Source organism: Plecotus auritus (genome assembly GCF_963455305.1).
Source record: "Plecotus auritus genome assembly, chromosome: X".
Classification (NCBI taxonomy): domain Eukaryota; kingdom Metazoa; phylum Chordata; class Mammalia; order Chiroptera; family Vespertilionidae; genus Plecotus; species Plecotus auritus.
This window is the reverse complement of record NC_137784.1, coordinates 92895861-92917825: the sequence shown is the minus strand read 5'-3', so window position 1 is coordinate 92917825 and position 21965 is coordinate 92895861. Positions and strand designations below refer to the sequence as shown.

The 21965-nt window shown below is 38.3% G+C and overlaps 1 protein-coding gene across 1 annotated transcript in view; it reads right to left on the bottom strand.

Moving 5' to 3' along the window:
• The window catches only part of HTR2C (5-hydroxytryptamine receptor 2C), a 369035-nt gene extending 347352 nt beyond the window's left edge, over nucleotides 1–21683 (bottom strand). The window contains exon 1 of the mRNA XM_080652579.1: nucleotides 21153–21683. The gene's annotated coding sequence lies outside the window, so the exon portion shown is untranslated. The remainder of the gene's footprint in view (nucleotides 1–21152) is intronic.
• Nucleotides 21684–21965: the final 282 nt, after the last annotated feature.

Below are 21965 nucleotides of genomic sequence, written 5' to 3'. Positions count from 1 at the left end.
AAAAATTTATTGAAATAAATATGTGAGAACATATTTTCACATTTATCCTCTATTTTAATGAAATGGTAGGGGACCTATAGCAAATAAAAATAATTTCTTCATGAAAAAGACATAAAACTGGTTCCACCTAGCATGTTTAAAGAAGCAGAGGTATAAAATAGCAATCATTGAGCAATGATGAAACTCCATGCTCATTGAAGAAGCTGGTGGCCAAGTTATTAGTCTGTACATTAAAAATTATACGTAGAATTACAGTAAAGCATGAAATCATTTCAATACACAATAGTGATCCATTCTACTTGCTGTAGCTCCCACTTAATTTTACCTAATTATACAAGTACTCTTCCAGGGAATAAAACGTTTGTGGCCAGAGAACAGCTGCCGGTGGAATTACCTCCCCCTAGTGGTTATCTGTGACATTGCAGTCAGAACAAAAGTGAGCTAGAATTGATACACCATTTATTCATGAAGGATTTATTTATTGCACACACCCCCACCCACTCCTTGGGGGAGGATTGAGATATCTTATAATGAAGCATTTCTGCTCTTTCATTAAAAAGCAAGCAATCTGATAGTTTAAAATTTTTCTTTAAGACATCAACTGAAAATATATTTTCTAATGTTTCTAAAATTTTAATTAATTTTTAAAACATCTGGAATAGCTAAGTGAAATTATATATTTTCTTAATTTATGTCTCTTTCTTTAGCCCCACTTGCTTCGCCCCTCCCCCAAGACCATGAAAATTTTTATATTAATATTTTGCCTCTATTATACGGTCTCCTTTTCCAGTCTTTTTTCCTCAGCTATTTATACATAAATCTGAGCTATATTTTATTATCAACTTTCTGTCATTTCAAGTTTTTATCCATCTTACCAAACTGTTATTTTTTAAGTTCCCACATGATTTCGATAGATTTTTTTTTTTCCTTTGCAAGTCAGTGACTCTAGATAGAAAAGAGAAATACTCCTGACCACAACCTGGCTCTATACATTAATCCAAACATTATATAATTCCTTCCTACAAAAGTAGTGCATAGAATATTTTTCAATGTTACATGTGCAATCCTATTACCTCTGATGGTACTTATAACTGATTTTATAAAGTGACATTAAGGGTCATTTTGTGATTGTTCAAGACAAATTTTATTCTACTTTTCCTACAAAAGTTACTTATTTTGCTATTAGCCTTCCCTAAGGAAGGATATTATAAAATAGTACTTTCAATTCCAAATTGTGCTTTACAAGTCATTAAGAACCCTGTGAAGATGTAATGGATAAGTTTCCTGCTTTATTTTTCCTCAGTTTAAACACTAGAAAAAGAACAGGCATTTAAAGTGGAATGTCTATCACAGAAATGCCTATCTTACTGTGGCTAAAAGTCATCAGTAAAATGGCAATACTAAATCCTGAGTAGAAGGAATAAATGTCAGCATTACAAAAGAACTTAATGTACTTCTTTGGAATGACATGGATATTCAATATTTAAAAAGAAGAGAGTAATCTTTCATTCAGGATTAAAACATCACCACATTCTGCCCAGCCGGTGTTGCTCGTGGTTGAGCGTTGACCTATGAACCAGGAGGTCACAATTTGATTCCTGGTCAGGGCACATGCCTGAGTTGTGGGCTCAACCCCCAGCAGGGGGCGGGCAGGAGGCAGCCAATCAATGATTCTCTCTCATCATTGATGTTTCTATCTCTCTCTCTCACTTCCTCTCTAAAATCAATAAAAATAAATATTTTTAAAAATCACCACATTCAAATCCAATGGTACCCTTTACTGCCTACTTTGATTTTTAAAAACTGTATATTAATGAAGTATAATTTTATTATAATAAAATGTACATAGTTTAAATATAGAGTTTGATCAGTTTTGATAAAGGTATACACACCTGCATAAATGTCACACCAATGAAAATATAGAATGTTTTCATCTTCCTGTTCCCCTCCCAACTCCAGGCAACCACCTTCTATTGCTATAGATTATTTTTGCCAGATCTAGAAATTCATATAAATGGAACCACACTGTGTTCTTTTTGTCTATTTCTTCCACCCTTTGGTTAAAACATTGTTCTCTTTTTCACTGAGTCTTTTTTTTTTAATTTTTAAAAAATCTTTATTGTTGAAAGTAATACATATGTACCCTTATTTCCCCCATTGACCTCTTCTAGCCTGCCCCCACCCCCGCTTCCGCTCCAGGCCTTCACCACACTATTGTCTGTGTCCACAGGTTATGCACATATGCATACAAGTTCTTTGGTTGATTTCTTCCCACCCACCCACCCTCCCCCACCTTCCCTCTGAGGTTTGACAGTGTGTTCTATGCTTCTATGTCTCTGGATCTATTTCTTTCACCAATTTATTTTGTTCATTAGATTCCACATATGAGTGAGATCATGTGGTACTTGTCTTTTTCAGACTGGCTTATTTCACTTAACATAATACTCTCCAGCCATTCATACTGTTGCAAATGGTAAGAGTTCCTTCTTTTTTATAGCTGCGTAGTATTCCATTATGTAAATGTATTATAGTTTTTGCATACATATATCCTTGCTTTGTTCTGTTGATTTATTAACTTAAATTTCTTAACTTTCTGTTCAAGTTACCATGGATTATTTAACACCTCAATATTTGTCTAACATGATACTGCCTTTAAAATTACTGGATCATGTCAAAGAGAGTAACGTAGTATACTATCGAAGCAATTACAAAAGGCAAAACCACTGGAAAAAGCTTCCAAATACAAAATGGCACATTGGCCGAAACCGGTTTGGCTCAGTGGATAGAGCGTCGGCCTGCGGACTGAAGGGTCCCGGGTTCGATTCCGGTCAAGGGCATGTACCTTGGTTGCGGGCACATCCCCAGTAGGGGGTGTGCAGGAGGCAGCTGATCAATGTTTCTCTCTCATCGATGTTTCTGGCTCTCTATCCCTCTCCCTTCCTCTCTGTAAAATATCAATAAAATATATTTAAAAAAAATGGCACATTGTTTAACACATTCTCATATTTAGCACAGTGCAAATAAATAAAAAAGTTATTTTCTAGTGTGTATAGAGCACACACACTTCAGAAAAAGATTAAAACATATATTTGAGGTATAAATAGAATCTACTTATACACTGAGTGGCCAGATGATTATGATCTCTGAATCCATAATAATCTGGCCACTCAGTATATATATATATATATATATATATATATATATATATATATATATATATATATATATATATATTAGAGGCCCAGTGCATGAATTCATGCATGGGTGGGGGTACGGCCAGCCTGGCCAGGGGGAGGGGACATGGGTGGTTGGCTGGCCTGCCTGATGGTTGAACTCCTGGTCGAGGGGACAATTCTCATATTAACCTTTTATTATATAGGATATACACTGAGTGGCCAGATTATTATGCATTCAGAGATCATAATCATCTGGCCACTCAGTGTATATTTTATTAGCTCTTATGAGATTATTTTAATGAGAAGGATATTAAATAATAGACATCATATTTTCGGTAGAAGACCTCAGTTTTTATATTTGGGTTTTATGTACTTAAAAAAATTTTTTGATGTGGACAGATCAAATGTGTACTAATTGAAAGATCCTACAGCCCTAGCTGGTTTTGCTCAATGGATAGAGTGTCGGCCTGTGGACTGAGGGGTTGGGTTGGATTCTGGTCAAGGGCACATGCCCAGGTTGCGGGCTCGATCCCCAGTAGGGGCATGCAGGAGGCAGCCCATCAATGATTCTCTCACCATTGATGTTTCTATCTCTCTTTCCCTCTCCTTTCCTCTCTCTGAAATCAATAAAAATATATATTTTTTTAAAAAGAAAGATCCTACTAATTTGTTATGCTACACCAGTATACAATACTAAACGGATAGTGCAAAGCCAACCAGAATGAAAGGCAGTTTTACTTTATAAAAATTCTCCAGAAATATAATTTTAAGAAAGTGTGTTCCATACTAGAGATTTAGGGAAAACAACAACACAGATTATAAGTTTCATCAACTGCTTTATTATGGCATTCAACTACGAATAGCACATACTATACCCAAAAGTTGTCTGATAGTTATATTTGGCAAGTGTGGTTTAGACAGAATGGGGAACAAATAAAAGAAATTGAATAGAGATTTAACTTTCCTGAGTTTGAAACTTAGGTTTTCCTAACCAATTGATTTTGAACAGAGGTACTGTGAGGATGCCTTCCTTTTTATTGATTTTGCAGTACTAAAATAACATTAACAATTAAGAATTTACCTAGATGAGTCAAGACCCTATTGCCTGAATCAAACTGCAAATTTCCTTTTGTTTTAGTTGCCAACTCTTCTTAATATAAAACAACCTGACATTCCTAGCAAGTACATATGTAAAAATTTGCAGGTTCCCCAAATAAGCAAAAATATAGAGATAGAAAGGATTTCTGGCGGCCTAAAGCTGGGAGATTGAGGGGTATGTGTGGGAGAGGCTTAGGGGACTGGGAATTGACTGCTAATGTGTATAGGCTATCTTCTGAGGGTGGTGAAAGTGTTCTAAATTGTGGTGATGGTTGTATAACTCTGCCAATATACTGAAAACAGTAGAATTGTCTACTTTAAAATGGGTGAATTGTATAGTATGTGAATTACACTGAGTGGCCAGATTATTATGATCTCGCCACTCAGTGTGTGTGTGTGTGTGTATGTGTGTGTATATATATATATATATATATATATATATATATATAGCCTGGTGCATGAATTCATGCATGGGTGGGGTCCATCCAGCCTGGTCAGGGGAAGGGGACATAGATGGTTGGCCGGCCTGCCTGCTGGTTGAACTCCTGGTCGAGGGGACAATTTGCATGTTAGCCTTTTATTATATAGGATATACACTGAGTGGCCAGATTATTATGCGTGCAGAGATCATAATAATCTGGCCACTCAGTGTATATGAAGTTAGATTACAATAGAAGCATTTATTGTTATGAAGATACAAAGGCAGAATGAAATTTCATGGAATATGCAGTGAAAATGTTTCTGATGTTATTACGACTGCCTTTTTCCCAAGTAAATGCAATTTGGGGGAACTTGAGGTGAATCTGTCTGATCCATTTTTATTTTTATTGATAATTAATTATGTGTTAGGTTCTACATATACACTATACAATACATCTCTGGAGCACTCCTGCGAGGCACAAATTATTACCCTCATGTTTTTTAAGATGAGAAAGCTTAGATTCTAAAACCTATTTAAACTGCTCTTTAAACTGTTTCCCAAGCTACCCTTAGGACACTTGCTTATTATATGGTAAAGAGTACATAGCTGAGGATATCAAGCAGTCCAAATGTAACAATACTCTTCATCTAATGTTAAACACATTTTCAAAAAACTTTAAATTTTTTTTTACATTTACATACTCCAAATGCTCTTAATCACAAAGACCTCTAATTAAATAATTTGTGTCTGTTTTAAATATTATGATTTATTCTATTTTCCTCTTTCATTGGCAGTTATTATTATCATTAGATAACATTTTGCACACATTTTCATCTTTATTTCTATTAGTAAGTAATAATTCCCTGACCTTTCAAAATGAGACGAGGTATTTGAAAATACACACACTCTTAATGTATAGAAGGTGATATATGACTAAGGTCTCCTAACTTGCCTTCCATTTATTTAGTTCTTTGAGATTGTCAGTGACTAAATGAATGTTATAATAGCAGTATATTTTGTGCATGAGTGTTTGACATAATTTTAAAACTTAAGCCTGTTAATCAAAGTGCAATGGAAAAAGAATACACAACCATTGTAATCAGACGGAATTGAGCTTGTTTCCTGGATCTACCTCATACTTAGCTATATATTTGGGCACATGACTTAACCTCTCTATGTCTCCGTTACTTATTTATTATGGTTGTTGTGAAATTACATAAGATAATTCATGCACTTTGTCAAATGCACTGACTAGGATATGGTGGGCATTAAATGCTATTTAATTCCTTTTCTTTCCCCTCTCGTCTCTCGTGTTTATCCTTACCCAAGGATATGTTTTCATTGATTTTTTTTAAAGAGAGAGGAAAGGAGGGAGAGAAAGAGAGAGAGAGAGAGAGAGAGAGAGAGAGAGAGAGAGAGAGAGAGAGAGAGAGAGAACATTGATTAAACATTGATTGGTTGCTTTCTGTATGTGCCCAACTGGAGATCGAACCCACAACTGAGGTATGTGCCCTGACCAGGAATCGAACTCACAACCTTTTGGTATAGTGGATGATGCTTCAACCATCTGAGCCACCTGGCCAGGGTCCTTCCTGTCTTCTTTTTATTAGAGAAATCCATAATTTCTTCCCTGAACCACCTCATACTCCAGAAATTTTGTTCCACACTTACTGTATTGAATGATAAATATCAATAACAATTTCAGTAATACTATAGTTTAAAAGTTCTGACAAAATGTTGAATAAAGAAATAACTGAAACCTCTCAACCAAACATACATTGAAAAAATTTTTGGATTATGCATTTTCCTTCAGGTTACTATTTCATAACTATTTAAAATGTGCTTACAAGTTATGTGACTGAATTTGGTATTAAATCAATCCAATATCTGTAAGGCATACATTCAAGTGAATAGTGGAAGAACAACCACAGAAGTAAACAAATTTCATTCCATAAAATGTACTTTATTTCACCTTTTAAATCATGCCATTAAACTCATTTGATTGTTCATGTTATGATTTCATCTCGTACATATTCTGTAGTTCACAGATTCATTGTCTTTAAAACCACATGAAGGTCACTGGTTTGTTTCCTTATAAAAATGACATAATGGATTAAAGCTGGAATTCTGTAGCTAGTGACTCATGCTTGCATTTATACGTTTTAACAGATGTAATTTATAGAAAGGAAGCATCCAGCCTTGAGCTGTTTCAGAATTCAGTTGCTCCAACAAATTAAGAAATAAAGGCTAACATAGATAAGCGCACAGGGCCTGTCAACTGGTCAGTCCTTTCATTTAAACCTAAAAAAAAAAAAAATACTCATCTTTTACAAGATTCTTTTTCTCTCATTGTGAATATATATAATATATATCATATCACACACATCTTTTACCTACATGACATTAAGAATAAAATTCATAATCTTGAAAGTATTCACATCCTTGTAGTAAGTTTCTAATTACTGAAGCCAACAATGTAAATTCACTTTCTGTTCATTCTGAATTTATTAAGCATGACATGATTCTCAAGGACAATATAATGTAGTCAAAATTTTAAAGACTTTCATTTAATATGCCACATAGCCTTCCAGTTGCAGTGGGCCATGGTGGAAGAGAACCTGTTTTCAGATTTAGGAGATTTGGGTTCTCTTTTTAAGCTTTGCCAATAATTAGCTGTGTGACCTGGAATAAATCAGGGACCCTCTCTATGCTTAATTTATTAATCTTTAAAGCAAAAGCTATATTAAGTCTATTACAAATGTTATTAGTATACTTTAGTTCTATTGTTTTATTAATATGCTTGCTACTTACTATGTTGTTGCTTTCATAATGTCACCTATGCATTTAAAAATTATAAAGTACTTTGCTAATATTCCTAACAACATTAAACTACATAAATGATCCAACAAAAATGAATGACTCTTTTGAAGTTGAGAACTAATAGTCACTTGCTATCCAGACAATTGATTTTATCTGAGAGTTGAATTTACAGCTCATTATTAACATACTTGTAGTATGAGTCCAGGTATAATTTAGATATCTAAGGACTTGCTGATAACAAAAAAATCACATTATTTATACCTGTAAGGATCTTATTATTTCCATTTGTTATTTAACTAACCTAATATATTACTGGACACACACAGGCTACTGAGCTAGTTTTCTGATTTATTTTTCAAGTAAGTTAAGAGCAAAAGGATTGAGAATGAATGACTCCAGACTCATGGAGTGTTTTTTTGTGTGTGTTTTTTTTTTAACAAAAATAATATCCATCTAAAAATTTCTGTGAGTCAGTCAAAAAATTTGGTTATTGTAGGTTTAAGTAATAGTGGAAAAGGGCACCTGAGAGAGCTTGTCCAAATTCATATTCCTTCTATGAGTTTTGGGTCAAAGAGGCTTTTTGTAGTTTTTTTTTCAAAGAAGTTTTTATATCAGTATTTTAATCCCATTCAATCTCTTTTTAATCTACTCTTCTGAAATTTTTCTAAGTTTAACAGTGACCTTGCTTTTCTGTCAAATCCTTTATGTAGAGTTCATATACTTGATCTCTAACTAGACTCCCAACTACTGGAGTTGAGATCTGAATATTGTGTCTTCTGGGAGACCCCGAAGTGCTCAGTCAAATGTCTTGCACAGAGTAGAATCTTAACAGTCATTTAATGTAATAATGAGTGGTCAATGCTTAATATTTGGACCTCTGTTTTTTTTCTCTCTACAACCTTCTCTCATTCAGAAAGTTTTGAAATACAGCTAAATCTGAGTAGTATGAATTGTTCCAAATTCTTTTCCCTCTAGGTTTGCCATCTTTCCAAAAAATCCAATATATTTTCAGCTATCCAAAGAACATCAGATGGTGCATGTTTCACCATTATCTTAAATATATTTATATAAAAGGCTGCTATCATAGTAATTAGTTGCAAACTTAACTTTCCCCACAATGTGAAACATGAACACCCCACACGTTTTTGGAATGTTTCCCTTCCTCTGTGTCAGCTCAAACCCTAGTTATCCTCAGGCTCTAGTTCGGTTTCTATGTGTTCCAATAAAATTCCCTTAATTATTTATCTCTCTTTGTTCATAGCACATAATTTAGTACTTCATTATATAACTGCTCAATTTTTGTTACATGTTCACATATTTTATCTTACCAAATATAAGTTCCTTTATGGTAGGAACCATACCACACAATGTTCATTAAATACCACTTCGACAGTTTTGTGACTTTAAGAATAAATGCTACACTCTCTGCCATATTTTTACAATGTCACGTATAATTAAACTTCAAAAATATTTCTTAAGTGATGTTGATGATAGAAATATATAGGATATCTCCACTAGATCTAGAGTAGGCTTCAGTGCCATAGGTTCAAATCTGGCTTATGACAAAAGTTTGAATAATTCATTTGAAGTTATTTTATAGCAACACGAATGGTATAAATTTAGATCCATTGAAAATGGTAGTAAATTAACTAGATATTGCCCTAGGCTGTTTTTCTTAGTGGATAGAGCATTGCCCTGCAGACTAAAGGGTCCTGGGTTTGATTACGGTCAAGGGCACATGTCCGGGTTGCGGGCTCAATCCCCAGTAGGGGGCGTGCAGGAGGCAGTCCATCAATGATTCTCTCATCATTGATGTTTCTACCTCTCTCTCCCTCTCCCTTCCTCTCTTAAATCAATAAAAAATATATTTTTAAAAAATTAGCTAGATATTATTTTCATGAGAAAATAATTAGAAATCAAAATAAAACACAGAGAGAAGTCATGAACAGCTATAAATGACTTTCTTGTTCTCCTTCTTACCACCTGGAGTCACCCTCAAAGAATCAGTTCTGAGTACAAATACAAATATGCTGAACTGAATACTTCTCTTAAAAGAAAAGTTCTAGTGCAGGGGAAAATGTCATATGAAGTGTAATTTAAGGCCTTCAGGTGATTTAGTTTACTATTAGTTCACAAGTTTACTTTTCTTTTGAAGCCCTCTACAAAGTAGTGGGTTATGTATCCAATTAAATCTAAAAATACACAGGGTGTCCCCAAAAATGTATACAAATCATGAGGCTCAATCATAAACTAAGCATTGATAACATTAATATTCAGTAAGATATTAATGAACTATTGTGGAAGATTTGTATCTACAGACAGTTTAATTTAAAATGGCTATGCTTAATTTGTTATTGATAGCCAATGATTTCTTAAATTTAAGTAAGAAAATACAAAAAGGCCCTAACGGGTTTGGCTCAGTGGATAGAGCATCGGCCTGTGGACTGAAGGGTCCCAGTTTCGATTCCAGTCAAGGACATGTACCTTGTTTGTGGGCACAATCCCAGTAGGAGGTGTGCAGGAGGCAGCTGATAGATGTTTCTCTCTCATAGATGTTTCTAACTCTCTATCCCTCTCCCTTCCTCTCTGTAAAAAAAACAATAAAATATATTTAAAAAAAGAAGAAAATACAAAAAGGAGAGACATTTTTACTCATTCCAAATCTTTAAATAATGAACCCTTACACATTTAGCCCAAGATCAAGGCCCGAAGTATGAAATGTCTTTAGTTTGTTCAAGAATTTCTTAAGTAGTTAAGGAGTCATGACCATTATTTTCTGGGCTATAAAAATCAACTACCTGAGCATTACTATTTAAAGTGAATTTTTAGAATTAGTAAACTATCAGTATTCTCATAAGATCGTAGCTTTTAACATGATCTTAGTGACCATCCAGCCTGATTTACTTTAACAGCTAAGAACGTAGAGGCTCATGAAAGACTAGAACCCAAGTCATTTAACTCTAAATTTACACTCTAAGAACCTTTTCCCACAGTGCTTCTGTACTTTTATCTATTTACTAGAGGCCTGGTGCACAACATTCATGCACTGGGGGGGGGTCCCTTAGCCCATCTGTGCCCTCTTGGAGGTGAACATCCCCCAAGGGGTCCTTAGTGCTGCCGTGGAGGTGGGAGAGGCTCCACCACCGATGCGGTGCTCACCAGTCATGACCCTGGCTTCTGGCTGAGAGGTGCTCCCCAAGTGGGAGCGCACTGACCACCAGGGGGCAGTTCCTGTGTTGAGTGTCTGCCCCCTGGTGGTCAGTGCACGTCAGAGCAACCAGTCAATTTGCATATTAGCCTTTTATTATATAGGACTAGAGGACCAATGCACAAAATTCATGCACGGGGGGGGGGGGCTCCCCTCAGCCCAGCCTGCACCCTCTCCAATCCGGGACCCCTTGGGGGATGTCCAACTGTCGGTTTAGGCCTGATCACAGAGATCGAGCCTAAACCAGCAGTCGAACATCCCTCTCACAATTTGGGACTGCTGGCTCCTAACAGCTCACCTGCCTGCCAGCCTGGTCTCACCCAACTGCCGCCTGGTCTCTCCTAACTGCCTCTGCCTGCTGGCCCAATCACCCTTTACTGCCCCTCCTGCCTGCCTGGTCACCCCCATCTGCCCCTCCTGCCTGGCCTGGTTTCCCTTAAATGCCCCCTAACACCAGCCTGGTCACCCCTTACTGGCCCCACTGCTGGACTGGTCGCCCCCAATTGCCCCCCTCTACCAGCCTGGTCACCCCTAACTGCCTCTGCCTGCTGACCTGATCATCCCTTACTGCCCCCCACCCCCCAGCTGGCCTGTCACCCCCAATTGTCCCCCTGCCAGCCTGGTCACCCCCCACTGTCCCCCCTGCCGGCCTGGTTGCCCCATGCAGCCTGCAGTTCACTCATTTGGTCGTCCCTCACTAACCCCCCTGCCGGCCTTGTCACCCCACGCAGCCTGCTGTTTGGTCGTCTGTCTGGTTGTTTCAGTCGTGATGGCCCCTGGCTTTTTATATATTAGGATTATTCAGAAATATATTTTTAAAAAATCCAGAAGGTGTAATGTTATATGAGGAGAATAATTGGGGTGGAGGTATAAACATGAATAACATATAATTTCATCCTGTGTGAATTCATAATTCAATAGGAAAGGTTAAGGCTCAAATTAAAAAGTAATATATCTATGGATCTATTTTGTTCATCAGTTTATTTTGTTCATTAGATTCCACATAGGAGTGAGATCATGTGATACTTGTCTTTCTCTGGCTTATTTTGCTTAGTATAATATTCTCCAATTTCCCTATGTTCCTAGCAGCACAATTTACAGTAGCTAAACTCTGGAAATAGCCCAAGTGCCCATCAGTAGATGAGTGGATAAAAAAGCTATGGTACATCTACACCATGGAATACTACGCAGCAATAAAAAATTATTTCTTACAGGTCAATGGGGTAGGGGGAAGGGGGACATATGTAATACTATCAACAATAAAGATTTTTTAAAAAGAAAAAAATATCCAATGCATATAAAACCTTAAACATCATGCCTGGTACATAAGAGATCCTGAAATATAAAAGAAAAATAGTAATAACAAAATGCAATACAATGTGCTAAGTGGCACTTAAGTGGTGCAAACAATGTTTATGTTCTTTCAAATCTGAGATTCAAATTCTAGTATTCTTATGTATGTGTCAACCTAGATGATTTTTATATGGTAGTAGTTTTTTTACACTGAACATACAAAACTATAACAAATTTGAATTTAAGTATGGCTTCTTGGCTTTATAGTCTGCATAATACCTTTCACCTTTCCCCACCCCATGTCTTAATAAAACAGTACATCTATCTCTGAATTAAGCATGAGATTGTCTGAAGTCATTTCCCAATGTCACCCATTACCTGTAGCTCATTACTTTATGAGCCACCCTGTAGTCTCTTCATTTCATCTTGGTATTTGACAGCTACATTGGCATCTGGTTACTATTAACCATATATTTGCTTTGCCCATGGAATTGGGCCACTTTGTGGTGGCAGTGGGAGATCTTTAAAGTTCAAACATAAAATTGAGGAGTAGTTTGAAGTGAGCTTTATTTTTTTATTTTTTAAATATATTTTATTGATTTTTACAGACAGGAAGGGAGGGGGTAGAAAGTTAGAAACATCAATGAGAGAGAAACATCGATCAGCTGCCTCCTGCACACCCCCTACTGGAGATGTGCCCGCAACCAAGGTACATGCCCTTGACTGGAATCGAACCTGGGACCCTTCAGTCCACAGGCTGACGCTCTATCCACTGAGCCAAACCAGCTAGAGCTGAAGTGAGCTTTAAAGGACTACCACTAAAATTCTATATTCACAATGGGAATGAAAAAGGGCACACATTTAAGCAGCATTTTGTAAACATAATTCAGAAGCTATAGTGATGGATTTAATTGAGAATAGATAAAGGTGATCCAAGAATGACTCCAAGGAAGAAAGAACAAATATTATTTCAATTATCAAGCAAAAGTTAAAAAAAAAATTGTGAGGCCCTAGGTGGTTTGGCTCAATGGATAGAGCATCAGCCTGCAGACTGAGGGGTCCCAGGTTCGATTCCAAGCAAGGGCACATGCCTGGGCTGCGGACTCAATCCCCAGTAGTGGGTGTGCAGGAGGCAGCCAATCAATGATTCTCTCTCATCATTGATGTTTCTATCTCTCTCTCCCTCTCCCTTCCTTTCTAAAATCAATAAAATATGTTTAAAAATATTTGTGAAGAGTGGTAGAGTATTTCAATTTTTTTCTAACAATGTGTTGTCATAAATGTATTTTATGTTATTCTACAAAGTAAATGTACTTTTATTTTATCTTATTGCTTCACTCTTAATTAAAAGACAAAGAATATCCACTATAAATATGAACTAATTTGGCTGCTTTTCTGAAAATGATACTTACCTAAAGTAAATTACAAAATTAAAGTTAAAAAAAGCAAATTACTTTATAATAATGTATTATCTTTCAAGGTTTTCAATGTTTTTAATTTTTGAATTCTAATTTCATTTCAGTGGTAAAATTTGTGAGCATTTTCTCCATATTATTTTCTCCATTTTATATATTCATACAATTTGCATCTCAAGATTTGTAACCTTAGGAATGTAAGTCATTTAACCACAGTGGTTTTTGTATTCTTTTTTATAACAAGGTTAATTTGAAGGCCCCTTACAGAAAGAGCACCTAGTATATAACTGACTAGTTTTATAGTTGTAAAAACTAAGGCCAAAGTAGAGTAAGTGACTGGTCTATTTTTCCTTAATTAATCCTGAATGGGAGGATAGGAAAGAGAGAAATCAACATAGTCTGTATCATAAATTTCAGAACTCTATTATTATACTAGAGGCTCAGTACAAGAATTCATGCACAGGTGGGGTCCCTTGGCCTGGCCGGTGATAGGGGCTAATCAGGGTGGCCGGCCGGGGACAGGGGACTGCAGGAGGTTGGCTGGCCACAGGAGGTTGGCTGTGGGAGTGCACTGACCATCTGGAGGCAGCTCCTGCATTGAGCGCCTGCCCCTTGGTGGTCAGTGCACATCATAGTGACTGGTTGTTTGGTCGCTTAGGCTTTTATATCTATAGATAGAATTGCCTTTTCTAATAGGACTATTGGCTTCTTTAGGGAAGTATTGTGTAATCACTTCTCTAAAATCCAACAAAGTATTGGGCATACAGTAGGTCCTCTACAAATACTTGCTGAAATTCTAAAATTCTTATTTATGAAGATATAGGTGAAGTCTTTTTATTCACTTTCACCTTATAGTTGACTAATTTGGCAGATAAGCATGGATAGTAATTTTTTTAACTTACTTGAAAAATATTTAGATAATTAGCAGTAGGAGCAGGAAAAGCTGAGGTAGATTAATATCCAATAACAGGGGGTAAGGAACCTTCAAACTAATGAATCTGTACTTGCTAATTTAAGATTTTGGAGAAGCCATAACTGGTTTGGCTCAGTGGATAGAGCATCGGCTCATGCACTGAAGAGTCCTGGGTTTGATTCCAGTCAAGGGCATGTACCTCAGTTGCAGTCTTGATCCCCAGCAGAAGGTGTACAGGAGGCAGCTGATCAATGTTTCTCTATCATTGATATTTCTGACTCTCTATACCTCTCCCATCCTCTCTGTAAAATCAATAAACATATATTTTAATAAATAAAGATTTTGGAGAGCAAAACTCATGTATCAGGCAAAAAGTCAGAGGGTGTGCTGGGGGAGGGAGGATTGGGGAGTTATTGTTTAATGGGTATAAAATTTCAGTTTTGCAATATGTAAAGAGTTATTGGGATGGGTGGTGGTGATGGTTGCACAACAATGTGAATTAAAATGGTCACGAGGGTAAATTTTATATGTATTTTCCCATAATAAAAATAATTAAAAAAAAGACGTAACCAGTCTAATAAAAGATATCTTCCAAAAGGGTAAAAAATAAAAAAATTCATTGTATCAGTGAGTAGCTTTGGGACTTATAGTTCTACCATCTACAATAATAAAAGAGAAGCATGCAAATTGACCTTCCCTCCGCTATGCCCACCAGCCAATCAGGAGCAAGTATGCAAATTAACCCAACAAAGATCGCAGTTAATTTGCACACACAGGCATGGAGCAAAGACTGAAGACAGTGTAGAAGGAAGCCAAGCACTGCAGAAGGGAACGAAGCTGCAGAGAAGGGAGCGAGGGAGTGAGGCAGCGGAGACGGAAGGGAGTCAGGCAGCAGAGGAAGCCCTATTCTTGCAGGAATAGGCCCAAGGAAGCCCTATTCTTGCAAGAATCTTCCTACAGTGGGCCTCTAGTATATCAGAAGTTCCATTCCATTAGTATAGTGATTTTTAAGGTTTTTTTTTCTTGATTTCAGAGAGGAAGGGAGAGGGAGAGAGAGATAGAAACATCAATGATTAGAGAGAATCATTGATCAACTGCCTCCTGCACACCCCCATTAGGGATCGAACCTGCAACCTAGGCATGTGCCCTTGACTGGAATCGAACCTGGGACCCTTCCACCCACAGGCCGACACTCTATCCACTGAGCCAAACCAGCTAGGGCTAGTATAGTGATTTTTAAAATAAGTACAGAAGTATGATGAAAGGACTAAAGAAATAAGTCTATTGAGAACCCAGTTCTTTTCTGCTTCTATGTGGAGGGCAAGGAACCAAAAAGAAACCATTAAGACACTGCGGAAAGAGAAATATATATTGTGGATGAGATCTTCAGGATATTGAAGCAAATAGGATCCAGCATACAGTTGAAGTTAACTTTGGAGAAGAGGAGGGGTACTTTTTGTTCTGAGGTGAAGCAAAAGAAGTGGGATAGGAGTAATAAAAGTCTAGAGGCAGGGGAGAGACAAGCTAGTAAAGATGACATCTTCCTTACATACCTTTTTAGCTTCTGTTTTTCCTGTACAGTGTGAAAGTGAGACTGCTGAAATTAGGGGATACGGGAATGGAATTGAGAAGTTGAGAAGAGTGGTAAAAGTGTGGAATATGTGTCTAGGAATATAGGAAAGGGAGTTAACATGTAAAACTTGCATGTAAAAGGATTGCTGAGCAGTATTTAGGGCCCAACTGAGATTGGAAACCATAGATGTGTACTTTTGTTACTTTTCTCATTAATGCTCAGCCATCAGAATGGAAAATGGGATAGATTAACCCAAAATAGTGGAGGTAAAAGATAGCTGTGGAAGGGCGATGAAGAATGTATATTTGGTAGTAATGAGAAACGTTGATATGACTGACATAAAGGTCACACTAGGAAGAAAATAAAGTGAAACGAAAAGAGGACATTATAACTAACAGCTTCTGGAAAGGCCCAGGTAATCTTGATGAGGGTCCCTACTCTCTAGTATATTGCAGGTCCAAGGGAAGCAGGGGTAAAAGGGGGAGGAGGGTACGGAATGTCATAATCTGAGGGAAGTGTTTCTGAACTTCAGATTTTAGAAATTGTTGCATTTTATGTGTGCTCATGGGCCTCAAGCTGAGCACAATGGAAAAAAGAGGTCAAGAAATGATGAGGCTAGACTGTTATTTGGCAATCTTCATAGATATTGAAGTCTCCAGAGAATGGCAAGATGAAAAGTGGACAGTAAGAAAGAGCCATGTGCCAAAAAGTTTAATGAAAATGTAAGAAGCAGAGACAAGAGAGGTTGAAAATGGTGTAAGCTTCAATAAAGAATTGTTTAAATAAAAGTGGAAGAGAAAGGAACCAGGAGAGTTTCAACAATAACTTTAAGCCCTTACATATGGAGGAGCAATAAAATTAATGAAGTGGGGAAAGATAAAAGAATTTATTTTTCTCCACTTGATAGATCTGTGAGGGAGTAGAAAAGCTTCTGTAGGAGGAATACTAGTAGGAGAAATCCAGGTTGTGGTAAAGGTAAGGGGATGAAGATAGTGTTCAGTGAAAAAGCTGAGGGTCCCTACTCTCTAGTATATTGCTGTCTAACAGAACTGTCTGCAGTGATGGAGATGGACTAGATCTGCACTGTCCAATAGGTAGTCACTAGCCACATGTGGCTGTTCAGTAGCTGAAATGTGATCTGTGAGACTGTAGGACGGCACTTGTAATTTTATTCAACTTCGATTAATTTAAACTCAAATTTAGATAGCCACATGTGGCAGGTGGCTATTGTATTGGAAAATATAGTTCTAAAGGCTTTCTGATAGCTGTCAGTAAAGTTCCACTTAGTTATTAATAGGTAATAATAAAAATGTTATCCCTCTAAGTGGATATTTGTATTTAAAGAAGACAATGAATAAGATTAAAGGAGAAAATTCCTGAATAATGAAATTCAAGTGCTGTGGAAAACCATGGAGGCTACTAGTTTGGGGGCCAAAAGGCCTTTCTAGTGCTTCTGAAATTAGACCATGTAAGGTTAATCTATGAGTAAGGTTAACCCTAATGAACAAGATTGACTTTATTAATGTCAACTACATGTAAATGTAATAAGCAAGTATCTTAGTAAACTCTACATGGCACAGTCTTAAACATAGCTGAAAGGAGGAAAGGAGGAATAGACAAGATGAAGTAGAGATGTTGGGTATAGGGATGCAAAACATAATTAAGATTCCAGCTCATGTGCCTTTTATTTGAAATCCTGTTTTCACTATATCATTTGTGCATTAAAATGTCAGAAGTGACTGCCAAAAGAGTTGCTGCATGTGAGCACTAGTATTAAATTTGCTAGTGACCAGCTAACTAACAGTGCAGCTTAACCTCTTGGTTGGTTTTAATGTTATTTGTCTAAAATGGAGATTACTTTGCAGCAATGTTGTATATGAGGCAGCCTTAAAATGTTTTGAAGAAAGGCAGTGATGGAGCGATTGATTGATGTAATACTTATTAAGCTGGTGATTGACTTTTTCCCCCCTGAGATTCAATAGTATACAAGTTGTAGATGAAATAACACAGGTATACTGAAACAGTGACAAATGAGTATTTACTACTAATAATAAATACGGTTTTGTGCACTAATTTTAAGTTTCTAAAATGCTTGCTGTTCGTGTGCTTTACAACAATCAAATGAGGGTAATATATTGTATTAACATATGCCATATTAATGTATTGTTTTAGTACAATAGTACAATGTTATTAACCCCAAAGTATGGTCAAGTTTTCCCAGTTTTCTCAGGGCTATCCAGGCCATTAGTGGGACATAGTTTACTATTTCTTCTGCTAAACAACACTAAGTTTTACCAGATACTCTATTAATATAATCTCAATACAAATGCTGTACATTCTCATTTTGTGAGGTATTCCATGGCTCTAAAGGTAACGTGGTAAGAAGTTCTTTAATGATACTGGCCAATTAGTCTGAAGCTTCTGGAGCCATTATAATTTGTGACTTTATTTGGTAGCAGGATCAAGGAGCAGCCGCTTTCTTTAATCTCAGGCCTGAGAATAGTTAATGTTGATTACTGATATGCTCTCCCTCACATTTTGTTTTAATTTTTGTGATCCCCTTAGTTAATAAGAAATAATTCTTACTTGAAGGAAATAAATGGAACAGTAAAATAATTGAGGTTTGATGCAGGCTTCAGATTATTATTTAGGTATTTACCAGCTAAATGCAGAAATATTCCTAAATAATTAAATTCCAAACAGTAATGATAATCCTGCAAATCTAACAGGATTTTAGAATTTATTTTCTAGAGGAGAAATCTATCTGTAAACCACTGTGGGTGAGATGCCCATGTTGCTTAAACCCTTAATGGATTAACCTAACATTATATAAGAGATGTTGAGTTTTTTAGATTTTACTTTCATTGCTAAAGAAACAAACATGTTCATTTCAGGTAGACTTAAAAGCACAAAGAAATATTTCTTATTCCACTGCCTTAATCTAGAAGAATACCTTGAAAAATAAAAAGAAAAGAATCCAATGGCATCAGTAAAATAGCAACAATATCTTCTTCTTCACAGGCTTTCTTTGAAGACCTTGTGAAATAATGTATATATGTAAAGCTCTTGGCTCCACGCCTGGCATTCAGTAGGTTTGCAAAAATGTCAGTTCTCACCTCTCTTCCCATGAATTCATACTGCACCAAAGCCTGTCATGTTATTATCTGAAAAAGTCATCACCATCATCCATGGCAGCTCTAATTTTAGACCCCTCAAGAAAGCATAGGAAGGGTTAAAAACTCTCTCTAGATTACTCAGGTAGAAAAACACTGTCAGTGTTGGCTTAAGCATCCCAAATCCTACCTTGACATTGCAATCACAAGCCTTACCTACCTTCCAAATTTCAGGACTTGCGTTGGGCTTGTTGCTGTAGATGATAAAAGCTATTAGAAAAGAAATCATGTGGATAAAAATAAATAAATAGTTTATTTCCTCCTCCGGGTGATCAGAAGAACATCTTTAAGTAATGAAAAAAATAATTAAATATTATGTAACCTACTTCCCCAAAATATAGAAAAAATATTTCATTCCTCCCACCCTGGGGGGGGGGGTGGTAGATGACTCCCAAAGATCAAGGTATCATGGTGCAAATAAATTATACTCTTCCAAAAGGGTGATATTCAGTATTAAATACTGAAAAAGAAATGCAATGATCATAGTAGAAATCATTTTTTTCCTGTGGGGCCTGTCAGTGAGCCTTTTTCATTGTGGCTACACATATGTAGTCAACTACAGTCACCTTGCTTCTACTGTGTTCATATTTTTGACGGTCAGAATGGCTGATATGTATACTTCTTAATCAAAATTTAAATTCTGGAATCCAGATGTCCTTTTGCACCACAGTATGTGTGTGTGTGTGTGAGGTCACAAATGTCTGCAAACTGGGGAGGGAGCTCAGGGGTTACTCACTGTGCAGCATCTCCCCTAATTCCAATCATTTTAGTTCAATGCTATGTCTCCTTAGAGTTAGAGGGAGGTTCCCTGGGGTAGCCTGCCTGAAAGATACGTGGTGAAGGGCATATGTACTTAGCAGCTCAGTAATCAGAGGCTTCCTTGCATGGGACGTGTGATGCTAAATATTAATGAAGAAGCTGCGATGCTGGCAGTGATTCTCAACCAAATTAGATATTCTCTAAGTGCCAAATCTCGCCCGCTGAATTTGAGTGGAGGAGAGCTGTCGCTTAAAATAAAGGGGTCTCGAACACAATACAAAATATTTTTTTTTGCCTCATGGCTCATATTACCCTACAGGAAGCGAAGGAAAGGGCACGGCGCAGAAAAGAAACAGACACATAGACACGTTTTGCAATGACGAACTTTATGTGGCCTCAGGAATGGCAACCTGTTCTCATGTTTAGCAATTCCGATGTAAGATGTTAAGCCTGTCGGGTTAAGCTGAGTAAGGAACAGGAAATAAAAGGCAGCGTTGGAGAAGCCTCAGCAAGAATCCCTTTCAAAATACAAAACGGTCACCAAGTGACTTAGGTAAGCTAATAAAAAGGTCCGCTGTGTGCCCTTATACTTTCCTCTTAAACTTAAGTGACCGTCAGCAGCGTTGTTCAAATTTAGCCAACAGCTGTTTAAACCAAGACACAGATCCGCAGTGTTTATCTCCCGGGAGTTACCGGTGTTCACTGAGACCCTCCGAAAAGTAGGGTCATTTTTCAATGAGAATAATAATAGAGGATCCTTCGCCCCCCTCTGTTTCCACTATCCCAAGCCTTGCCCCCCTCTCACTTGCCCGAGATACGATTTCTTAAAAACAGTAGCCCGCACTCCCAATTCAGGTGCACCACCCGCAACCCGAACCTTTGTTCAGATACCCGCATTCAATCTTCCTCTCCCCTAGCTTACTTCTTGAGACCCCCTACACGCCTTCCATTTCTCTCTCCGCTTTCAGGAGTCAGGTTCCGAGATCCCCACCTCTTCCCTGCGCGTTCAGTTCCAGTCCCCAATCCCAACCTCCTTGGAGACTCTGATGCCCCTCCCATGGAACCTAAACCCTTCTCTTCTCCCAGAGACCCCCGTCTCTCCGCCATCTGCGCTCTCAGAGTCCCGCCCTACTCACCCCCTCCCCACTCCCCAAACCCCCACCACCTCCTCCCGCCCTAGCCAGTGCGGTCCTGCAGGCTGCAACCAGCCGGGACCTGTCTCCCCTCTCCACCACTTCCCCCACTGTCCCCGCCTAAACCGTTAAGGTTACCGCTAGCGATGCCGCCCGGGCTTGCAACTTACCACAAGCGTCTGGGAGGAAGACAAGGCAGCGGTCGCTGCGGCGGCAGCTAGACGAGAAACGGACTCTGCTGCAATCGCCCAGCGGAGCCCGTGGCAGTCCTGCGCTGCGCTGCGCGCCGCAATCTCGCGCCTCGGCAAAGGAACGGAGGGAGCTCGGCGCGACTGGAAGCGCCGGCGAGTCAACCTCCTCAGGGCGACCGTGCTTCCCCGATAGGTTTGGCTCTTCTTGCTCCTATCTCACTCTGGCATAGTAACTGATCGCCTCCAGCATCTCTGCGCTAATCGCTTCTTCTTTCTTCTTCGATGGCCCCTAACTAACTACACTATTCTAAGCGGACGAAGACCACCACGCGAGCACCACGTCGATCTCGACGACTCCAACGGACAAAGATCTTAAGAAGAGGTAAGGAAAGTTCATATGCAATTGCAGGTGAGGGGCAAGCAAGCCGATGGAGCAGGCTCCGTGTAGCTGCTCCAAAGGCAAGCCTAGTGCACCGGAGGAAGGAACGTCCTCGGCGAGCACCAGAGCGCCTACCCAGCACTGGTGAAGCAGCACTGGGCTCTTGGGCCAAAAGAGGGATGAGGGGCGGAGCCAAGAGAGGCCAATCAGCGTACAGAATTACCCTGGCCCCGGCCTGTGTTGACCCCGCTTTCAGTGCAACTTGAGTCTGCTGGCAGGGGGCGCGAGACCCCACGGTGGTGGCGGTGGCTGCAGTGATTGACAAGATTCCTGAGGCCTGGAGACAGGGGGGAACTGGGGTCAGTCATGGTTGGGGGCTGTCTCAGGAATGAACCTTTAAAGATTCAAAGAAT